We start from the raw sequence: 14,317 nt of genomic DNA, 5'->3' as shown, positions 1-14,317 counted from the left end.
GAGCTTTTCTTGGCATCCATGTTTTAAACATATAATAACCTGGTTAAGACTGCAGACTCGGGTCTATATCACATAGTTGAAGTTTTGTATGTTTGAACACCATATGTTCGAACCGATATGTTCGTACTTACAAAATTCGACTATGTAAAAAAAAAAAAAAAAAAAAAAAAAAAGGGGGGAAAGCTCCCCTGCACCCCCCACAAGGGTGGCTGGGGCCACACCCCCCCACTCTTTAAATATACCAACTCCGAGACTGCACTACAATGTGGTAAAGGGAATTTTACCTTTACTGCACTGTAGTGTGGTCTTGGAGTTGGTATATGTAAAGAGTAGGGAGTGTGGGGGGTTCAGGGGGGCTTACCCCCTGTTTACAAGTGTCTGGTAAGTTATTTATTTATTTTTTTTTTTCATTCAAAGTATGACAACTTCGAACATATGGTCTCGACCATATAGCGTTCAAAGTTGTCATACTTCGACTATGTGATATAGACCCGTAGACTCTGTCATAATCCTCTGTATTGTACATCTTTTGCCATTCCAGGCCTTGTGAACATTGCTTACAAAATAAGGAAGGAGAACACAGAGGTGTTTATTCATGCGTATCTCTCCCCTAAGCAATACATCAGGCTGCACGGGACTCATAGGCCAAAGGTATATTCAGTCCTCCACTGCATACAGTCTTGAGACTTGTTAAATCAATCAATACAAAAATGTTATCAACTTACCATAACTCCAGATGTCTGAGTGCATGCACTACTCACTGCTGCAGTCATAACTTCAGATCTCTGCTTCACAGGGAGTTCTACATCCAGTCAGTGTTTCAAACCTCATCCTCTTCTCCCGTACACTTCCTCCCATCCAAACATCTCCACATCTTGGTATAAAGTTAGACGTGGTCATTTTCTGTTCTTTCTTGCCCCCCAACTAATGTTTACAGAGCATAAGATCCATGTCTGGGGAAGAACAAATTCCTTGAGATGGTATTCTTTCTTGACAGGCCTCTCTGTCTCACTAACTTGATACGGTACAGAGCTAGTAGACTTGCATGGTAAAGAGAGGAGGGGGGAAGGTTCATAGGCTTATAGGTGTATACTAGGCTAATGACCACTAGGGCCTTTATAAACCTAGCCATGCAACCCAAATGTAGCCCATGAGTTACTGTGCCCTAGAGGTTATTTTAAGGGGTATATGTTAGTTAGGTCATGATATATTTTATTGCCTGTTTCTGTCCATCAGACACACAGGTGTCAGGCCATGATTGAATTTCTGATTTCCCATGCGTTGATCATGGTTATGGTTGAACAGGGTTAGGAAAGGACTCTGCTTCACTTGGATGGGAAACCTATTCCACAGAATGGGAATTCTCTGAGAAATATTCCTGTCACTCCAACATGCCTTATTTAAGTCATAAGCAAAATTCAAATCCTTAGATCTAGCAGTTCCTTTGCAGTTCATTTTACGGTAAGAAAAAGGTCCAAGAATTCCTTGTATGTTAGACATAAATTGCCTCTTAGCAGTTTGTAGGAAACAGAGTGCAGAGATGGGGGTTTCAGGTGATCTGCATAAGACATTGAGTGTATGCCCTGTATTCTTTTTGTGAGGAACTTCTGTGGGCTTTCCAGTTGTTGCATGTACCTGGTCAGGTACATACTGAAGGGGTAGTAGACTTGATGATGGGTCTGATGAGGGCTGAGTACAGTGGCATGATGACTTTACTCAACCTAGATGCCATGCTCTTACCAATAAGTTGACTGACATAGAGTGATTTTTCTTACTACCTTAAGCACATGTTGGTAGAAGTCAGGTTACTATCTACATAAGTCCCCAATTCTCTGACTACTGTGTCTACTTTTAGGGTTTTTTTTATCAATGAGATCATTTCCCTGGGTGGCCAACTTCCCAAAAGGTACTATTATGCATTTCCTGGCATTGAGTTTTAAGCCGTGGCTTTGGCATCAGTTACCTGTCTGTGTTAGACCTTCCTGTAACATGTTAGTATCTTTGGGGGGGGGGGTCTATGATTGTTCCTACTTTGCAATCATCTGCAGACTTGGTAAGCCAGAGGCCCTTGACATTGGTCTTGATGTCCAAAAAATAGATATCAAAAAGGAGCAGATGCAGCACAGAGCCTGGTGGGCTCCACTGGTGACTGGTCTCTTTGTGGATGTGGTCTCTCCAATCCTAACATCCCAGGTCCTGTTTGTGAGTCAGCTGGCTATCCAGCAATAAATAGGGGTTTATACCTAATGGGATATTGTATCAAATGCCTTAGTTAGGTCAAGGTAGGAAGTATGCACTATGTTGCCCTCATCCGTTACCTTGCTGACCTTCGGAAATAAGTCCACTAGGTTCAGTAGGCATGACTTGCCTCTGACAAAACCAAACTGGTTTGGATCCAATGTCTGAAGATGCTGCTGTTTTTCCTATTTCACTGCTAATAACTTCCATGATAATTCTTTCCATGACTTTGTAATATGAGACTCATCAGACTAATGAGTTTGTAGTTTCCATGATCCATTGATGGTTCACCCTTGTGCAGAGGGACGACCATTGCAGTCTTGAATTCATGTGGCCTGAAACCTATGTGAAGGCAATGGTTGAATAATTACAGCAGTGGCCCTGAAAGGTCGTATTTCAGGCTATTTAGGAGGTGTCCTGGGATATCGTCAGGGTCCATGAAAGCTGTATTCTTGACCTTAGATAGCGTGTTTATAACTTGCTCTTTTACTGATAGTTGGAGGGGTTATGTTAGATGATATTTGCTGGGGGGTGGCTGGAGGTGTGAAGGGGTAAAGTTGGAGCTGAAATTGTCAGCCAGTAAATTTGCTATATCTCTCTGTTCTGTGAATGTGACTCCATTTACTAACAGTTCAGCACACCTTTGCATTTTTGGACATAGCTAAAGAATGCGTTATGGTTGTCATTGGCCTGGGAATCTATCTTAACCTCAAAATTTGCTTTGTAGGACTCAATTAGTCCTCTTAGTTGTCTATTCAGTTTGATGAGATCATTTTTATCTTTCTTGGTATTATAATTTTTCTGTGACTTTTTTTTTATTTTGTGGTACAACCTGTTTAATTTTGGATCCCACCAGGGTGGTTTGTTTTTTAAGGTAATTTTGAGTTTACTACTGGTTGTATAAGCAAAAACCAATGAATAAACCACAAATTCAAAAAACAAATTGCTGGAACCACTGAGGCTTGAAAAAATAGAGCAAAGTGGTTCCAGCACTTTTTTTTTAATTTACTCCTGGTTGGCACAGCAGCCTCTATGCAGTCACTGATGTGGCTGCGCGGAGCTTCTTTGAATAATTCTACATAAGCTGCTGTCTCATACGGGTTTGAAGAGGCTTGAGATTTTGAGAGGTTATCATTTGATAAAAGGTGAGCAGCCACGGTGGTGCAGCGGTAGCGTTGTTGCCTCACAGCAAGAGGTGCTCCCGTTCGATTCTTGGGTGGAGTGTGGGGAGTGCCTTCTGTGTGGAATCTGCATGTCCTCCCCGCGGTTGGATGGGAGTTCGAAAGACATGCGTAAATGGGCATGCCTTAGTGGAAGGTTGAACGTCGAGCTGGCACCTCGACGTTCATAAAAATCTACTGTCAATCATTAGCGGACCGGAGTTCTGCTGTGGCGACCCGTAACCGGGAAAAACCGAAAGACAACAACAACATCATTTGATGAAAGGTAGTTTGCCTTGGAATTGTTTCTAACTATTGCAGGCTTTGATGGGGTTACAGAACTGATTCTTATTTCAAAGGAGAGTGCTGTGTGGTCTGAACTTACCAGACCGGACACAACATGGGGGGGTTGCATTCGCCCATATTTGTGAGTACCTAGTCCAATATGTTTGTAGCTGTAATAGGAATATGCACGAACTGATCCAGGGTGCTTGTGTTTATAAAGCCTAGGAATCTCTGTTACTGCAAATTTGAGGTCATGTAGGATTCCCAATTTATAGAGGGATAATTAATGTCCTCCATAAGTATGGTATCTGGTTAAATGGCAAGTGTCTCCAATTGGTCTAAGTATGAGCTATGCATTACATGGGGCATAGATGGTGATCTATAGCTTGCTAAGATATGTTATAGGACTTTGTTAATCTGGATGTGAAGGAACTCCAGCATCATCCTTAACTGACCTAGAGGCATGCTTGTTATTGTTGTAGATCAAGATACCTCCATCTTTTGTTCATGTCTGTGCAGTTGCTGGTCTAAGTGTGTGGAAGGCACTGAAGCCATGTACTGCCAGGACACCCTCTGCTGCTTTAAACCGTGTGTTGTTAACTGCACAGATGTCCGCATTCTCCAAGGTGAGGGCAGCTTGGAGGGAGTGGAGCTTCATGTTTAGACATTGAATAGTAACACCTTTTGATTTCCTTGGGTAGATCTTGCTTTGTTAGACGGTTTTCAATTTATCATTGCCTTAAAAAGGCTCTATAAGGGAGGCCCATGTTTTAGACAATATTCAAAAGCCTAGAGGGAACAGGTGAAAACCACCCTTAAGCAATGTGGTTTGTCAACCATATCCTCCCACACGGACACATATTGTATCCTCCCACTGGAATCATAGCAAACACTAAGCCAATTATTCAAATCAGTCAAGTCAAGTGACTTAAGTTAGAACCCCATTCTCACCCCAGACCTGTACACGAGGGGAAAGAGGATGGGCAACTGGACTGCAGCAGTAATTACATTTGATTTATTTTTCATATTTTTTGACTGAGGAAGTTTGTAGAGGCCCACAAATTTTATCTCTGCTATAACTGGCTCAGCTAGTGCTCGGTGCTCCATTTCTGCAGTAGCACTAGCACTCCACTTCCTCAACTTGCAAAGAGCAAAAAAAAAAAAAAAAAAAGGCTTGGGCTTGCACTGTAGCAAGTCCATTGGTACCTTTACACGTTGCTTTCCTACAGCAGACTCATACCCTCTCAGCTCCTCAAATGAAGAGCAAAAAAAAAATAAAATCTACAAGTACACTAAAAATAATGAAGGAAGTTCACTTCTGCACTTCTCAATCATGCCCCGTAACACTTTGCACCTGGGGCAACTTGCTACACTACTTGCATGTGGTTTGAGCCTCTCATAAGCAGAGTATGAATATGTGTGATTCTGAAGCACTGATCTGTAATTTTGCATTACGTTTAAAGGAAAGTTAACACTGCAGCATTTGGTCTTATAATCTTGAGTTTTATTAGCACCACGGCAGAACTATTAAGCTGTGATGGCACTGAGTTTCAGAATGCACACACAAGGGAAACAATTAAGAATGTACTGAGGCCAATTATGAGATAAGGTCAGGGAAGTTAGCCTTGGGAAGTCCTGTTTATTTCTGAAGATTGTTTTCTTTCTGCTGTGTGTGAGTGTGTATGTATGAGCGAGAGAGAAAAAGCGAAGTATGTACCACACATGGAAATATACTCAGAATGTTTTGGTTCAAGCAGAAAGCTTGTGAGAAAATAAACTCAACTGTGCAGTGTCAGAATGAATCAGCAGATATGATGGTGTAAGAGATCAAAATTGTATTACATGAATGAACTCTATTCAGGATGTTTTGGTTACATCCCTGCCGAACTGGAGCTCTTTGCCTAACTTTATCAGTATGATAAACAGAAGCTTTGCTGGTAGGAGCTTTACCACTGACAAGCAGCTAGGTAGAGTCTTCTTTGAGGTTTGCTTATGGTATTTCATAACACAATAGCTAACAGAATACCAAAACTAACAAACCACAAAAAATGTGCTAGCTTGTAAACACTGTATAATAAACTTGTTTCAAATTATTTCTGCTTGTGTGTCCTTTTTTCTTATCCATCAGTGCAGTCTGTGTCTCCAAATTGCAGCACTGGACACTGTACCTTAAAACAAAACTCACAGGACAAATTATCCCTTTTCGAGGGTGTTCCAGGAGTGCTGTTTGGGTAAGTAACTTGCTCAGTCACACAGTAAGCAAATAAAGGTGCAAGGAATCAAACCCTGCACCCTAGGCCCAGGAAGCAGTTCATAGCTTTAGCCCTCTGTGCTGACTTCCAGACACAACTGTACTAATGTCCGTCCTAAACTGGACCAGTGATTTTTTGAGTTTGGAGTTTCCGTTTGTGCTTGACCCGCCTATTCACCACTGAGGTTTGCCATTTTTATTTTTATTTTTATTACGACTTTACCAACAGTTATACCAGGCCATTACTGGCCTTAACAGGAATGGAGCTGGACCGTTATTAACCATCACAGGAATTGCATCAGCTCATTACTGGTATTTTTGGGCACCACATCAGGTGAAAATGTAACTTTCTGCAAGATTAGGTCTTCATAGATTTGTACATATTCTAAGGCTATTGAGTCATTGAGTCTTATAACCATATACAGCTTGCTAAAACTCTCCATCAGGCCACACATCCTTCCTGCAGGACAGCCATACCAGTCAATCCATGGGTACATTTGTAAAAACTCATTCAATCATCTAGGCTAGATTTAAAGGAAGATAGTGAGTCACACTGTTTAATATTGTTATCATTTCAGCACCAGTTGCCTGAAGATGAGCAAATTATAATGAGGCAGCCAAGAAATAGAGCACTATGAAATCATATCTGGTAAATGGTCAAGATGCCAAAGGAGGGATCTTATACCTACTGAAGCAGATGTACTAAGGAATATATGTCACAGTTGTTTTACATGGTCATAGCCTACGCCATCATAAAGGTCAACATATCGACTACAACAGCATGCCTACCTCTGGATCTGCTTTTCACCTCCAGGAGGCCAGTAAAACAATTTCTAAAGGGGATTTCATCTCAAGCCCCTGAACAGGTCAATTGTTCCACCCTGGGATCTGAATCGTATGTTGGAGAGACTGGCTCTTCCTCCATTTAAACCAATAGATTCAGCCCACATAAAGCACCTTTCATGGAAGACAGTATTTTTGGTGGCAGTCACTTCAGCCAGGAAGACCTCAGAATTGCAGGCCCTAATGTGTAAGGAACCCTTTTTTTATTCCACTTGGGTATGGTTGCCTTGCATAATTATAGAATTATATGTGAGCCTGTTTTTGGTGTGGTCCAGCTATTTTTTGGCTTTAGAGTCAGTACAGATCCTCTTACTCTCAGTAATAGCCACTACTTTTCCTGGCATGATCATTAATAACAAGATTGGGGCACTGATGTCCTGTACAATTCCTGTAAGCCAGTTCAACAAGGTCACTAACAGCTGCATTGGAAAGGCTGAGCCCAAGCATGTCTTATTGAATTTTGTGCCACATGAGGATGAAATCTTTCAGTACAGTATTATCACTTTTGTCCACAAAAAGTTGCAGGACAGTTAGGTACAGAGCCAATGATGTTATGATGATATCTTTTCTGTGTCTCTTAGGATCTTAGTCTTTATGTCATGTAATCACAGGAGGAGCTCTCTTTTTTGACTGAACAAATGACCCTCAAACCTTTACACTGGGCCAAGCCCACATATCCTGCTTATAGGGAATTCTGCCTCCTGCAAACCTTTATTATAATTAACTCTGAGGTCACCAGCTCTGAGTTAGTTAAACTCATCTAGTGTTCAACTGATTTATTTTTTGAGTTTTGACTGAACTACCTCCATTGAATTTATGGGTTCATAAGTAAGTACTAGGCTATCTGCCCTTGTGGGTCATTTTAACCCTAGCCAAATTTCCCATCCCAAAGGTAAAAGTCAAACCCTGTACCTTGTGTCTATGAGAAAAACACCTTAACCATTATGCCAATCCCAGACTGTCAGGTAGCATCACTCAAATGCATGCAACTATACCATCATGCTCCTCCTTATGAATGGACCACAGACTACAGGTGGGTCTTCATCTTTTGGAATCCACAATCTTGAATTATGATGCATGTCCTTCCATATCACTGTTGCAGTAGTGTCTACATAAGGGATCTTCTGCCAAGGACAATATACCAAAATATTTAGGTCTTGCAGGCACCATATGTCACATGTATGCTCTCTGCATAAGGATAGCGTATAAAGGTGAAATACGGATGCAAATACTCTGAACTTCATTGCCGCCAGTCCAAATGCCATTGTTGAATATTGGTCTGAATGTTTTTCTGCTGTACTGGTTACCAAGCCGTTGTCATATAAGTGCCCTGTTGGAGTTTCTTTTCCTCTTTTTTTTCAGTCTTGTTCATGTCATCTTGGAAGAGAAAATGTTAGTGTAGGAGACAGATTCCCCACAAAGACCTACATGACCAGTGTGTTTTGCTTGGGAACTTTCCATGACCATATGCAGTGCTCTGTCAAGTGTTTGCCCCTAAGACCCTATGAAGTTGTCTACTCTCCTTGTCCATATACGTTAAGAATCAATTACTAAAGCTTTTGGGCCGGGGTGCAATGGCAGAATCCTCCCATTCCGAGGCCAGCTGTCTGCAAAGAAGAAGGCCAAAAAGACTAGGTCTCATCTGATTGCTGTTCAGCCTGTCCAGAACGTCTCTTTAGAAGCTAGTGAAAGCTCTGAAGACCATCCAGTGCTTGCCTCGGATTCCTGTGCCACGGCCCCATCAGAGGCCATCATGGATCTGAAGTCTTACATGTTCTTGGAGGCTTTTCTAACCTTGTCTGCTTATTTCTGAGGAACTGAGGGGGGGATTCTTCAAGTTTTAGTGAGGGGAGGAGATCCCTACTGTCATTACTCAGTCTTGCCAAGGGTCAGAACAGCTGAGGGTACCTAGTGCAAATATCCCACTCCAGAAAAAGAAGAAAACATATTTCTCTTGTTTCTAAAGATTCCCAGTGTGATTGTCAGGATTTTAGTCAGGGTCTGCTCAATGCTTTAATGGCCTTGAAGCCTCCTCAGGGGGTGTCAGTTCCTGCCCCTCTCTGGTCTTCCACTCCTGTTATGAAACCTAGAGAACTAGGTTCCTCCGATGAGGACATGGTTTCTGGAGAGGAAGCCATTCCTGCCCCTCTCTGGTCTTCTACTCCTGTTACGAGGCCTAGAGAACTGGATTCCTCAGATGAGGACATGGTTTCTGGAGACAAAGCCGTTCCTGCCCCTCTCTGGTCTTCCACTCCTGTTACGAGGCCTAGAGAACTGGATTCCTCCGATGAGGACATGGTTTCTGGAGAGGAAGCCGTTCCTGCCCCTCTCTGGCCTTCCACTCCTGTTACGAGGCCTAGAGAACTGGATTCCTCCGATGAGGGCATGGTTTCTGGAGAGGAAGCCATTCCTGTCCTTCTCTGGTCTTCCATTCCTGTTACGAGGCCTAGAGAACTGGATTCCTCCGATGAGGACATGGTTTCTGGAGAGGAAGCCGTTCCTGCCCCTCTCTGGTCTTCCACTCCTGTTACGAGGCCTAGAGAACTGGATTCCTACGATGAGGGCATGGTTTCTGGAGAGGAAGCCATTGCTTATTCTTCTCATACTCTTATTTCATTCTCCTGTTGTTCAGAGGAAGATTATTCCTTGAGTCCAGACTCCCCCTTGTAAGAGTTCCACTTTGGGGATACTATTGCCTGCATAATGGAGTATTTTTAGTGGGACTGCTCCTAGGTCTCTGACATCCAAAAGATGTACTATGAGCTTCTACAAATGGAGTCTCCCAAGCCATCGGCTTTCCCTCCTGTTTTGGCAGCCCTTTTGGACTCCTTTACAGCTCCTGATTCTCAGCTTCCAGCTCCTAAGAAACCTGACAGGTTCTATAAGGTGCCTGAGGACTGCAAATGTTTGTATAAGTGCCCTTCTGCTGATCCCTCAGTGGTTTCAGTTAAATCTGATAAACCTTCTAAGCTGTTCATAGGTTCATAAGTTCATAGGGAGGTACTAGGCTATCAGCCCAAGGGCCTAGGTAAGCCTAGCCAACAAGGTTCCTTGGCTTACGCCACCCAAGAAAGTTATTTTCCTGTCCCACTGTCGAGCAGAGACACAGAAGTGATCCCCGGGGTGTATTTCCTATTTCCCATCCACTCATCAAACTTTTTCTTGAAGAGTGCTAATGAAGAACTTTGCTTGACATAGATGGGTAGCCTGTTCCAGAGTATGAGAAGTCTCTGGCACAGGAATCTATCCCTCCAGCATGTCCTGTTTATTGTGGTGACAAGTTCAGGTCCCTAGAGCGTGTAGCTCGGAGGGATTGGGATTTCTTTAGGTGTAGCATGTCCAATAGCTCTGGGATTGACACAGCTTTATATGTTAGGCAGAGATCACCTCGGAGTAGGAGATATGCTATGGAGTAAAGCTGGAGTTTTTTGAGGCAGTCAGTGTAGGGCATTTGTTTGAGGCCAGTAATCCTCTTTGTGAGGTACTTCTGTGGCCTTTCCGGTTGCTGCAGATGTCTTGTGAGGTACATTCCAAAAGGGGTATTGTACTCTATAATGGGTCTAATGAGTGTTGCGTAGAGGGGAACAATGACCTCTTTTTTCCTGGATGAGAACCCTTCTATGATGAGGTGTGCCACATAGAAGGACTTCCTGACTACTGTGGCGATGTGTCTATCAAAGGAGAGACTACTGTTCACCTGGGTCCCAAGGTCTCATCACACATTCAGTGTTAAGTAGATTGCTGCCTATGTGGTAGTTCATAGGTACAGAGTTTTTACCAAAGGGGATGACACTGCACTTTTTGGCATTGAGCTTGAGGCCATGGCTCTGACACCAGGCATCTGTCTCAGCGAGACCCTTCTGTAGGATGTCCACATCATTTGGGGACTTGACTATAGTCATCTGCGAACTTCGTTAGCCAGAGGCCTTCTGTGTTAGCCTGTACTTCAGAGAATGTGTTAGCTTGTACTTCAGAGAAGTAGATACCAAACAGGAGAGGTCCCAGGACAGAACCCTGTTGTACTCCACTTGTCACTGCTTTGAGGTCAGATTTGGAGTCTGCAACTTTTACAGTGTGGGTTCTGTCAGTGAGGCACTTGGCAACCCATCTTGTGATGTAGGGATTTATACCTAGTTTAGTGAGTTTAGCTATAATTCCAGAATGGGGGATGGTGTTTAAAGCCTTGGCGAGGTCAAGATAGGCTGTGTGAACCACCTTACCCTCATCTACAGCTTTGGTGACTGCCTCAAAGAAGTCGATCAGGTTCAGGAGGCATGATCTGCCTTTCACAAACCCGAACTGGGTGGGATCCAGAGTTTGGAGGTTACCAATGTCTTTGTTTATGAGTTCCATGATGATACGGTCCATGGCCTTGCAGACCAGGCTCATCAGGCTAATAGGTCGATAGTTCCCGGGATCAGTGGTGGCTCCCCCTTTGAGGAGTGGGATAACTGTTGCTATGTGCCATTCAGTGGGCACAAAGCCTGATGCGAGGCTATTATTGAACATGGTGCTTAAGTGGGGAGCCAGTTCATTCTGAAGTTCGTGTAAAATACAGCCTGGGATGTTGTCTGATCCCATGGATGCTGTGTTTCTGGCTTTAGAGAGTGCAGCTTTTACCTGTGTAGTTGTGATTACAGGGACTTTGCATTCTTCCTGTATAGATATGGGCCCTTTAGAAGGGTGGGGGAGTGGGGGTAAAGTTAGCACTGAACCTTTCTGCCAGGATGTTGGCAATATAAGTTAGTTCTGTAATTTTCGTGCTGTTGTGCTGTAACTCAGAGCAGATCTGGGTGTTGCCATCGAGATTCCTGACATAGCTATAGAATGCTTTGTGGTTGTCCTTAGAATTAGTGGCAATTTTGTTTTCGCAGCTAGCTTTGGAGGATCTTATAAGGGATCTCAGCTTCTTACTGAGGTTGACCAGGGAGCTCCTCCACTCATGGGATTTTACTCTCTTTTGCAACAGTTTCTTCCTTCTGTTGTATAGTTTGTTTATGGCAGGGGACCACCAGATTGGCTTCCTTTTTTTGGAGGATAGTGTCTTGGTTCTGTTTGGGATAGCACGATCCATGCACTTGTGTAAGTGCTTATAGAGTGCATTTGTGAAGGATTCAGCAGTTGTAACTGTATTGTCCATCTGCATGGGTGTCATGAAGTTCACCACTTCTGTCTTAAGAAGCATGAAGTTGGCTTTGGAGAAAATTTTTACAGTGGTTTCCTTAATGGGGGGTGGGGGGTGGATATCAAGGGTGATTAGCTTATGGTCGGATCGGACCAACGAGGAGCTGACTTCAGGCGTGGAACATCGGTCACTCATGTTGGTAATGACTAGGTCTAGGATATTGTTGTCCCTGGTGGGGGTGTGGATAAGTTGATCCAGGGCATTGGAGTTTATGAATTCCAGAAAGCATTGAGCTAAAGAGATGGTACATGAGTAGTTTTCCCAGTTAATGGTGGGGTAGTTGAAGTCACCCATTATTAGGGTGTTTGGTTAAACCCTAATATTTTCCAGTACATCAAGAAAAGAGGAGTGGGAATCCTAGGGCATGGTGGGGGATCTTTATCAAGCTACAATTTGGATTGCAGTTTTGCCCAGAGTTAGCTGCACTTGGATAACCTCGGATGCATTATGCTGAGCAACTAGTCTGGAGGTGTGGATATCCTTAATGAATATGGACAAACCTCTGCCTTTGGTGTATTGGTCCAGGTTATAGTCTGGTAGTGCAGGGGTGCTCTCTGGAGCCTTGAATAAGGTCTCAGTCACTGCACAGATATCGATGTTCTCCATTTTAAGGAGGGCTTCGAGTGAGTGCATTTTGAGATTTAGACTTCTAGCATTGAGTAACATTACCCTCAGCTGTTGCCATTTACTAAGCTCCGTCCTTCAGATAAGGACAGTCGAGCCATGGAAAGGTTGGGTAAGAAAATCTATACTGTTGCCACCCTGCCTTTTAGGGCTATTAATTACCAGCCCCACATGACCAGGTATGTGTTGGCTGTTCTTTCCCAGATGGCTACGGTGGTGTTTGAACTCTCTGATTCTGATAGGAAGGTTTCTGCTCTTTCTCTGCTTGTGCCCATTTCCCAGGTTGCCCATCACTCTATAAAATGGAGCTTTGATGCAGCTGATGCTTCCTCCATGGCAGTTGGTTCTGTGATGAGGCATTATTCTTGGCTACGTCTTCAGGCTTTACCTGATGATATTAAAGCTAAGCTTTTTGATGTGCCTCTGGATACCAAAAATCTTTTTTTGTGACAGCTGCTGCTGCTAATCTATTTAAGTCCCTCCAGGATAAGGGTAAGGCCTTGCAGGAGCTCAAACATATTTTTGTCTCATCTATCCCCAAATTCCAGAGAAATTATCCTTCTATGTCTGTCTTTGTTCATAGGTAGACTTGCTGTCCTCCTAAAGATAAGAAGGGATCTAGGCACATTCCTCCTTCTAAGATCTATCAGATTCTTTCACCTCAGAAGCCTTGTTTACAGGACAAGCCTGTCTCAATTTGACATTTGGCCTTCCCTTCAGCCAGGTTCCCTTGTCTCTCTGCCTTTCTCTATCCCTTCCAAATTAGCATTGGATCATAGGTTCATAGGTTCATAGATTAGTACTAAGCTACCTGCTCTTGCGAGCCATTTTAAACCTAGCCAATTATCCCTTGTGAGACTCAAACCCTGCGCCTTGTGTTTGTAAGGCAAACACCTTAACCATTAGGCCACCCTCCCAACCCTCACACTCCTGGGTGCTGCTATTATTGGTCAGGGTATTTCATGGTTTGGAAATCCCTACCCCACATTTCAGGCATTCTTCAACCTTCTCTGGAACATATTCCTCATTTTCCAGAGGTTCTGTAGTTCCTTTTGGATCAGGTAATCATCCAGGTCATTTCACCTGCTCAGGTGGGAAAGGGGCTTTACTCCAGAACGGAAGAAGAGTACATGGAGACCAATTCTAGATCTTTCACTGCTCAACACCTTTCTCAAGGTTCCTTATTTCTGAATATTGTCTCTTCAGAGCTTGTTTCCTCTTCTTTTCCCCAGGGCTTTTTGGTTTCTCTAGACCTCAAGGATGTTTACCTTCACATCCCCATTCATCCTCTGTTCAGGAAATGTTTACATTTTTCTGTTTCTTCCTTACATTTTCAGTTCTCTGCTTTGTCCTTTGGCCTTTCTTCTGCCCCAAGGGTATTCACCAATCATAAGGCCTTCTTCAGCTATGTTAGAAACCTGGGTGGAAACTCCCAGATATGCTCAGAATTAGTCCAAAATTATACAAAAATCACTGAACCCACAGACATTGCCAACATACTGGCAGACAGGTTCAGTGCAAACTTCACCCCCTCTCCCCCCCAAAAGGAGAGATAACTATCCCAGTGGAGTGCAGCCTCCCAGACATCTCCAATGCGCAGGTGAAAGCTGCTCTCTCTAAAGCTAAAAACACAGCATCAATGGGACCGGATGGTGTCCCCGGCTGTGTGTTACACGAACTCAATGAGGAACTAAACCCACACATAAGGCAGCTGTTTAATCTTAGCCTTAC

Source organism: Protopterus annectens, chromosome 8.part0 (genome assembly GCF_019279795.1).
Source record: "Protopterus annectens isolate FY-2018-M chromosome 8.part0, PAN1.0, whole genome shotgun sequence".
NCBI lineage: Eukaryota > Metazoa > Chordata > Ceratodontiformes > Protopteridae > Protopterus > Protopterus annectens.
Note: the sequence above shows the minus strand (reverse complement) of the source record.